Source organism: Zootermopsis nevadensis, unplaced genomic scaffold (assembly GCF_977971745.1).
Source record: "Zootermopsis nevadensis isolate Lab colony 2312 unplaced genomic scaffold, Znev_1.0 Znev_ptg000025l, whole genome shotgun sequence".
Lineage (NCBI taxonomy): Eukaryota > Metazoa > Arthropoda > Insecta > Blattodea > Termopsidae > Zootermopsis > Zootermopsis nevadensis.
This window is the reverse complement of record NW_028259157.1, coordinates 5,957,754-5,968,019: the sequence shown is the minus strand read 5'-3', so window position 1 is coordinate 5,968,019 and position 10,266 is coordinate 5,957,754.

Sequence of the window (10,266 nt, the reverse complement as noted above, 5' to 3'; positions counted from 1 at the left end):
CGTGTATAAATGTGCAATATTATTTTATCATTAGTAGCTGCCGCGTTTGAAGTATGTCTTCCAGTTTTTGCTATTTTATGAACTAGAGCGGTGAATTATTGTGAAATAAAGTATGACTAAGGTGAGAATTCAAGTTATCAAGGCAGCAAGTATGAAGATTGAGGTCGTGTAATCTGGTAGAAGTTTACCGACGTTTCAGAGGTGCTTACTGCTTCCATCATAAGTGTGATCGTCCTGACTACAGACTAAAAGGTGCAACATAGCAGAAGGTAAATGGTAAGGAATGGGGAAGGAAACGGCTGCGAACAGTGGACACAACGCTCCTGCAGAAACGAAATAAATATCTAGCGATTAAAGACAGTCATCTTCTTCAAAACTATGTTTTATTGCTTTATAGCCTGTTAAGTTGTGTAACGTGAAAGGATAAGAGAAAAAATGGCTCCCGGTTACCATTAGATAGGCATCTATACAGACAACAGTGACAATCTGGAAGCTGTAGCGTAGAGAATCCTGCCTCCGCCGGTTCTCAAACCCCGGTATTGCAGCCCGTACCCAGTCATTTTACTGCTAGAGCTAGGAAAGCCTGAAGAAAGTTAAGAAATAACGATATATTGTCTCAGATCCACTGAGCCACCGGGGCCAGTCCGCCGAGTTTTTTTTAGTGAGTTGGTATTCCTGCTGCTGCCGTTGCTAGGCATCGCTTATTTTCTTTCTCACTGATCCCGTTCCAGAAACGTGACGCCGGTTCAGTGGATCAGCTAACAGTATGTACGTGATTGGTCAATTAGCGATGGACTCATGTTTATGATTGGAGGCTTAGTTGAAGAGCTTGGTGGTCTCGATGGCCCTCGTCCCATTTGAGTATACTTGTCTCGAGTGCGCGTCAAAGCGAAAAGAATGCAGCGGATGGTCATTTCATGTTATTTCTACATAAAGTTCCATACTTTGCTGCTGTACCAGCATTTACTTCTCTGATAAAGCCAAAACCAATGAAGCTAGAAACAAAGTAGACGCTTTTTTACATTTAAAAATTTTGGATATCATATCTGGGTATATTTCATAACGAGATGCAGTAATACAGATTATAAGACGATATCCCATCCTGTGTACCTTCGCTTTTACTCCAAGAACTTAATAATAAAGTACTGTAACAGTAATATATTTACGTGTGATAGAATACCATTTATTTAGTTGATTTAATTTTCTCTCTGTTAACCTGTGTTATAACGTCAGCGAGATGTTGATTGGAAACCTTGTGGAGGGAAACTGTGGCGACACATTTTAATGTAATATCCCAACATTTCCTGAGTGGGTTGGGGAGACCCACTAAATTGTCAGAATAACATACTTCCGACGCCAAGGTCGATCCCGGAATTTCCCGAACACAAGTCAGGAATGCTAATCACTCAACCGTTATACTCGCCTGAAATAAAGCGGTCACGATCAGTTTATATTACTGACAATGACATGACTAGACTGAGGAAACACACGTAAACTTTGAGTCAGGTGAGGCGGCCTTCAGGCCCAGAATGTATTCTCAAAGAGTAGTGTAATAAAACATATTTTATGTTTAATGCTCGTTTACATTTAAACTAATTGAATTCCATACACAAGAATTTTTGTTACTTATTGGCTTAAACTCATAAAAAGCCATAATACACAAGGGGGTTTCAAAATGTATAAAATTTTACCCAAAAGGAGACATTGGTAGAACAACAAATAAAATATATCCCTGATATGAAAATCATTAACATTCACTCATAATTTATATTCATACTATTTTCTTATACTCGTGACAGGCCAACTGGCCATACATTAGTAAGAATGTTAAACGGTAGGGTGGATTTTGTACGGACGCCATATTTGTGATTTAGATTCTACAAGAAGAAGAATTTTTAATGTAAATTGTATATATTTAAAAAAAATGTGGCCACACAATTTCTCAAAATCCTGCATAACATTCCATTAGTGTCATTCAGATATCATAATACGCACGGCAACCTTGTTGACACTGCTGATGGTAATTTATCAAGAAGTATGGCCTTAAATATGGACAGCTTCCAATGGCATGACGTTCGATGACATTTGTATTGACATAATACCACAGAACTATATTCATATAACGATAATATCGATGTGTTGTTTTACTAAACATTACCTATTTCAACATTTATTCGTGTTTTAAAATTATTTAATTTTCGTTTCTAATTATATTTTTCGTACATTCCCATCCTTTCTGACCGTTTCTTTTGTCACGACGCTGCAGCTGTGTCAACTGCAGGATGCATTTTGTTTACGCCGAGTTACGCTAGGCCGGTTGGTAGACTCAGTTTCTCCCTCGTCTTCCACGTCTCTGAACTGCATGCAAATTAAGGTTAGCACACTTCTCACCAAACTCACATATTTCCAAAGCGGTATTTTATAGGAATTCTTATTCTTAAATAAATTAAATTAAATTATTGTAAATTAAAGGAAGCTCAGCTCAGAAGAAATCACAGCTGTCAGTACAAAGGCGTATGAGTAAGAAATTTCAGTAGAAGTACGATTGCATTTTTACAGCGTGCATTTCATGTTATCGGTAATTTAGGAAAACTGTAACTTAGTATTAAGATCATGTGTAGATTGTGTGATTATATATGTATAAATTTTAGGATAAATAAGTAAAGATGATTTATTAGAAATTTCCGAAAATTAGTGAAATTTTACGAATTACACCCCATTATTTAGGCATCGGTGATTTATACCAATATAAAGCGACGATTAATCGGGCAGACTATTTGCCTCTAAATCCTTATTTCTTCTTTACATTCCTTTCGTATTTTTTTTTGTTTATTGGACGTAGTTTTACTTCGGTCTTCAGTCTTTATTTATGGAACCAGAGATATATTAAGATAAAATTACCGATTAGTCTAGGGCCATTTTTAGATAGGTTTTTCTGTGTTGAAAGAAATTAAAAACGCTCTTATAAATAAACTTGTTTTGGTTAACCACATGAGATACGTACGTATTTCAAGCACACGAGTGTCTTTTTTTTTTAAAATTGCCATCAGATTGGCAATGTTTTCATTTTTCCACAGCCCATAAAAGCAGTCATTCTACACGTAGCAACCAACAAACGGGATTTTCCTGGCACAAAGGAAAACTCCATCGTAATCAGCTGCAAAAGCTCAGGCCCCAACGAGAATAAAATTGGTTTCGTTTGATGGACGTTTCTTCATCTATTCGGCGCATTCTGCAGCGACCGCCACCTGGGACCAAGGCCGACGTGGTGCGTTGGTTCGACTTGGAGTGACAGGCAACCCAGACTTTATTTTATACACACGTCCGAAAGAAAGAGACATGGCATATACTCTGGTTGTCTCTAACTTAACAGGTAATATTAGCGGCCCACAACATTTTTTTGGTGTATTGGGTATATAGTGCGGAGGGGGTAGAATGATTAAAACGGCAAATTGAGAGAGAAGTACAAGATGTCGTGTTTTGTTTTATGGCTCTGTCAATGTACTTTACAGGCTTTAGACTTGTACTCGGTATGTAAGCAGTTTGACACTCGACCTGGTTACCAATGACATTATATTTGGTTTACGTCAATTACCTCCGTCTTTTCATGCAAATGACAAGGCTGCCTTCATATATACTGTCCATTCATGATCATGTACTCGTCTCACGTGTATGACCTCTTCAGTTGAAAAAGCGTTATTATACAACGTAAGAACCAACATGTTTATGTAATTAAACCAAGAAGAACTTTGGGAACTTTGGACGGTCGTTATCCATCCGAGTTGATATTTGACCCCCTGATATCTCGAATCAGAAGGAAGTATGTTAACCACTATGTTACACACGTTATACGAGAGAAACGAAAATTAATTCGAAACTTATGATCCAAACGTTACTGAATTATGTCAGTGTAATTAATTTTTTCTAAAACTAACGTTCAGAATAGCACAAGTACCTTGCATTTCTGTGGCCAACCCATATATAATTTTCTTCTAAAACTCTATTTTTAATTCAGAACGGAGGTAAGGTCGTCTCTCTGCCCAAACACAACTCCCTGAAGGAGTATGGGGGTCGTTGGTGCTAAGACTAACGTATTATAGACCTCAGAAATATTTGGAAAATATCAACTTCGCGCCTTGGCAACTTTAATCTCATTACGACGTAATGGACGTGGTTTAAAAGATGAAATTCATTGTATCCAACACGTAGATTATCACTTAACTTATTGAAGTAATCGAATTCAACTCAAATATTTAAAACCTGATATGTGACTAATGTAATTGGCATGTAATCGTTATTAAAGGCATCCTGCTATGTAATGTGCTGTAGTAATATTAATAATACAGATCTTACGTTTGTGTAGACTGGAAATTATTGGAATATAATTAAATAATTTACGTGACACTGCTGTTAGTAACTTGGCGACGTAATATGAAGCAGCAACAGAAAGTTGGAAGGGACTTAAAAGAGTTAAGGAAACATTCTGCAGAAATTAAACAGAGACTTTTCAGGATAAAATTTATATATGTTTTTATGTTTTATTTCAGTTCCGTGAGTAGCGTTTCATATTTTAACTGTTATACAGAGGGAGTTAAAAGTACAGAGATGTCGTGCTGAAACACGGACTGGGATATAAAGAGCTTATTATGATCCATATAACATGTACGTAAACACTTGTTACATGGATCATAATAAAACTGTGTAAAACATAGCTCCTTACGTATTAGAAGGATCTACACCGTGTCCTACTTATTCACTCTGGAAGCCTACTATAATAGGTAAAATTTGACCCGGCACGCATGAAGGTACATCTATAATGTGAGGGCAAGTTACCTATTTCTTAATTTACTTAACGATGTTTTATCAGTTTCGGAGGTTATGTAAGTCCAGTGTCGATAGGATTTATTAGAAAATATGAAGTATGGACCGAAACCATGTTTAAGGAACTACCCCAATATTTCCGTGGAGAGACAGAAATACCGCGATAAATGATAGTCAGAATAATATTAAAAAGCAATGGAATAGTTTCCTTTCTGCCTGAATTGTCACGCTGAAATTGTATATAATGGGTAGCCGAATTTATAACTTGTGTTGGGCAAGGCCGTGGTCTAGGCAACACGGAGTTTTACTCCGGGGGCTTCCACGGTTTCTCCGTGGCATCCCAACAATTACTCCATTCACACACAGAAGAAGGCAATGGCAAACCACTTCTGGATCATCTGCCAAGAACGTATATGAACAGGTCCCAGTCCGAGAAAAGGATGGAAGGATCCTGTTCATATGGACCTGTCGTCAGACAGAACACTAAATAATAATAAAAGTAAAAATATGTTCAGACCTCGTTTAGGATCTAAGGTTAAAAAGTACATTTATGATCAAAGAGATGGTGGGGCATGTAGCATGCAAGAAGATTAGGAATCAATACAGCATTTAAATCTCAGAATTTCATAGCAGGAACCGGCTGTTTCTAACTTTCGTTACAGCTCCCAGACTCTTGAATTGTAAGGAGTTGTTATATTCTTATTAAAATGAAATATGAATTCTCATTTGTGTACTTGTAAGAAGAATCCTCGTAATTTAATACTCTCAGGACCAAATATGAGAGCAGGCATTCAATTTATCTCTGTCAATTATTATCCTTCCCAATTTAAAATCTGTGATTGGTGAATCACTATATATATAGTCTCTCTTAGCCCCTAAGCTACTTGGGAGAAAGAGTGTAACTCTAAAGAAGACCAGACAGTTATGAAAATATCATAGCATCAGTTATTGATCCATAAGTAATATGATAATACTTTTTCAACTGCAGAAATCATATATCGCTCATCGAGAGGGGCAGGTGATCATAAATGGCTCGTAGGACTCTATGAGATTTAAAAGGAGACCATCATAAAATATTTCAATGAACTATGGCATTATTCGCCTCGGGGGACAGAGAAAACGAAGATAAACTTAAATTGGTGTACGATTATGATCTTCTGGGTTGTAACGCAATGAGGACTTGCAGATAGATACGTGTGTGATCAGTAATTCGACAGAGAATCGAACCGAATGCAACTCAAATATAAATCCAGAGCTCTACTGATATGCAAACTGTACATTAGTTTCTATTTTATTCAGTGTGTTGTTTGTATGTTTGGTGGGTCTGCTTGAACAGGCAATTAGCTTATGGGGAGGTTTCTATTTACATAGGACCGTAGGCCTACAAATAGGCGTTGTCTTGCCCCAAGCGGGGTTTAAACTCATGATTCCAATGTTTCTAAGCTGACCAGCATCATACGCGGTCTGTGCGGTTGAATTCTATTAACGCTGCAATTTTTTGTTCATTTAACGACGACAGATTTCTGGTGATAATGCGCCGTGTAGTCTCGTAGAAATTGTGTGACGTTTCGGAGGTGCTTTTAAACGTCGGTCAACTTATAGGAGACTAAACGGTCCATTATCTCAGAAATTTGTCGTGTTCATACTTGCTGCCGTGAGAACATAAAGTCTCACTTTTGTTGAATATTTTGGTAAATAAATCTTTGGATGGGGATTTCTTTAATGTCAGTGAATTCGAAAAGGATCTATGAGTCAGTAGACTAAGGATGGCAAAATGTAGTCTACAAAAAATTCACTGTAGTCCACGACGATGTTCTGATAACCCCCTCCCCATACACACACACAGACGCGCGTTTATAATATTACATTATATGGTGTGATGTAACTTAGCGAACTTTCTTCTAGAGGTCTGCCATTTAGAAATAAAACAAAATGAAAGAGAAAATGCAGAAAATGGAAACCTTTATGGGCAGATAGATCCTTGGTATGATAGACACACATCTCATGTCTTGAGTTTATGCACTAAACTACAGTTCCTCCTTGGATACAGTCTTGTGTAACTATAGAACTTTTCATTTTAAGAATTTTACAAAGTAAAATTAACAAAGCAGGTTGATGTTACTGAGGCTTAATTATTCTGCCAGCCGAGGCGATAGACGTTCTGGCAAGCGGGCTTTTATAGCCGAAAAAATTTCCTTTCTTCTCTTTCTGCTGGAAACTGTTCCTCGTTACATCCCAAGTAGCCCAACTAAACCTCGCGTTGCTTGGTTTCTGTGAGTAGGGAGGGGCAGGAGTGGATGTGGGTGGAAGGTGATGAACCGTGAGAGGTTTATGGGCCGTAGAGGATGCAAGGCGGAGTTGTGAGATTGCAGTGCTATTGTAGACTGATAGATCCTCATAGCCAAAATGATATCGATTGATGTCTGATTGTAAAGTTCTGTAACTCACACTTACTTGCAAAGGTTGTGGATAACATTGGGGTTGTCGTGAATTCCCTGGTGTAATATATAGTGAGAAACATTTATTTTACGGGGGCCAATTTAAACAGCTGAAAGCATTATTCCGTCCAGAAGCCGAAGGGTAAAAATAATACGGAAACTTTTAGGCCGTTTTATGCATACATTCTTGTTATTCTTTAGTTAATTAAATCAAGGGAATGAAATGAAAGAAATTGGAAGCGAATATAAAAATTTTGTCTGAAAATTTCAAAAGTATATACCTAGAGACCTAGGTTGAAATGGGAGAATAATATTAAATGGGTTTTAGGGAAATATAGTATGAAAGAGTGGTATATATTTAGTGACTCATAGAGTTAAATGGCGGGTCCATATAAAGACAGTAATGAAAATTATTGTTCAATAAAATATAGGAATTTCTTGACTAGCTCAGTATCAAATTTTTAAGTAATACCCTGCATCATGGATCTACATATATTTTTAAGTTTTGTTTTATCAGAAACAAATTATTAGTGTTAACGAAAGAAAAAATGTAATTTGAGGTAGAGGTAAATTTTCCCTGTTTGTAAACGCTACGACATTAAGGAGTTTGGAAAAGGGAGGAAAAGATCCACACCTCCTTACATTCAATACTCTTTGCTGGTGAGTGTTCAACTTCACCTTTTGACCCATTATCAACAAGGAAATAAGTCACGGGGTCAGTCGAATAGAAGGCTGCGTACACCCAAACTCGTACGATTTATTTTCTTAAGTTTATAAATGAAAGAACGCCACTGACGAGTTTGACAAATCATTGTCACTATCTGCTCAGTTATGAGCATTATTAAATATTCGTATTTGCTGTTATTATTCCTAAAAGTATCATGCTGTTTACATCGGTAAATCCGTCTAGATGCGCGTGTTCTGCAGACAACTAAGAAATATTATTTCCTGGTCACTCTAAATATAAAAATGCATTTCTGTTCCAGTAATATCAAAGGCAGTTCAAACACTGGCACCACTCACAGTCTAAACTTAACGCATTTGACAGCTGAGATTCTTCACGAACACGTTTCTGTTTTGAGCTGGATAGATCTTCTATCCTTCTCAACAGTACTCACTTCGGGATCATACTCGGGCTTACAACGTAACGCTTTTAACTGGTTCGAGTTATGAGTCAGGGCATATATTTGACTTTGTTATTTTCGGACTTTTTTGTATTTAGTACGGATGCAGTATATTTTCTGTTTCTGCTTAACTCTGATGGGAATTTTTACTCTTTACACAGGACTTTTCCTTAAATTTGCATAGACAGCGATCTGCTAAATGTTCTAATATGCATCATTGACTGCCATTTATTCTGATTTTAGGTGTTTTCAGCTACAGATAACAGTAGAATTGGTTTATGTATCGAGTGTCTTTGTTGTAGGTCCACGGTGAATTTTTTATGGTAAAAAAATCATGGCTTGTAAATTATTAACCCAGACACATAATTATGAATTTGAAGTTAGCAGATAAAAATAACCTGTCTGTTATGCATTGGCGGTAAAACGTTCAAAATTTGGCTGTTGTTTTCCTCATTAATTGTGGACAGTCGGGTAAATATTCTCAACCAAAATCTTCTTCAGTTTCGATTTAGCCACATCACTTGTGCAGTTAATTCATCGTTGTTATAAACCTGCATACAATTACGCGACTTTAGCTATAGATATTCAAAAGTTGAATGATTGAATTTTATGTTATTTAATAATACTTTTTCAACTGCAGGGGTTATAGGGTATGATGGTCATGAAGGAGTGAATAGTTACCGATTTGGATGGAGGAGGTTATGGTTTATTTGAAGGCAGTACCTTTCCCTGGAGACACTGTTAAAACTCAAAATATGATGGCCAGAAACGCAGCTGAATTCGAAACGAGTACCTTCTGAATACACATTTAGGCTGTTATGGTTAGACCATTCTGCTTGTTTTAAAAAGTTTACGTTGCAATGTCTGCTTTATTGAGTTGTACGCCTAAGGGTTCCGATAGTATGAATTATAAAAGATCACCGTCTTCCAATAGAACTTTATTCAAAATTCTCGGCCTCTCGGGAGCATAGTGGTAAGGATGTGTTGCGAAATGTGGTAGGTAGTGGTCACGTGTCAAAAATGGATAGTTAGTCTATAGGCTATCGACTCTGATTGATAAATTATTAACGTGACCTTACGCTCAGTTTTGGGTCAGTGTGTTTTATAATAACTAAGCATTTTGCGCGTGAAGTACTCCTAATAATCGTTACCTTTTGGCCAGGTCAGTTAGGCCCAGGCACGCTCCTGTACACTGATTTCTCCCTAACAATTGACGTTAAAGTTTAAAAGCCCAGTGGTAAATGTATGTCCCACCTGCTTCAGTTCCTCTTTATTTTATATTTTTAGTTTTTATATGATTCTGACTGCAAACAGTGATTATTTACTTAGACAGAGTTAGTACGATAATCTCTGTAACGGTGAAATGTTATGTTTTTTTGATTTTTTTTTTGCGGTACGTGTTGAATTATGAAATATAATTTAGGTGAGCCTTAGCTTCCAAGGTTTGATTACAGTTTATTGCAATTCTTGTCTTTACAAACTTCCGCAACCGAAAGTTGGGGTGTTTTAATTACCATGCATAATTTTTCATCCAGACAAACCTGTATATAGTCTTGGCCGACGCACCAAATATTCATGGTTTTATCTGTTTTACTGCAAAATTCCGGTCTTAAAATGTTCTCTGATCAATTGTTTACACACCCCTCACTTTTGACAATAAAGGAGGGTACGACCCGCTCCTTATAAATATTTGCGTACTGATATTCAATTTGTCCATTGGGGTTGATACAGTGTCGTTAACACAGCGCTAATCAGCGTGCGAATCCAATAGAAGTGCGAAGCTGACTCTCCGAAGTACGTACATTTCTACACGCACACACACACATGTTTTAACTACATGTGTCTGACGTTCAAGTGTAGCTTAATTTTCCGAATGAAGAACA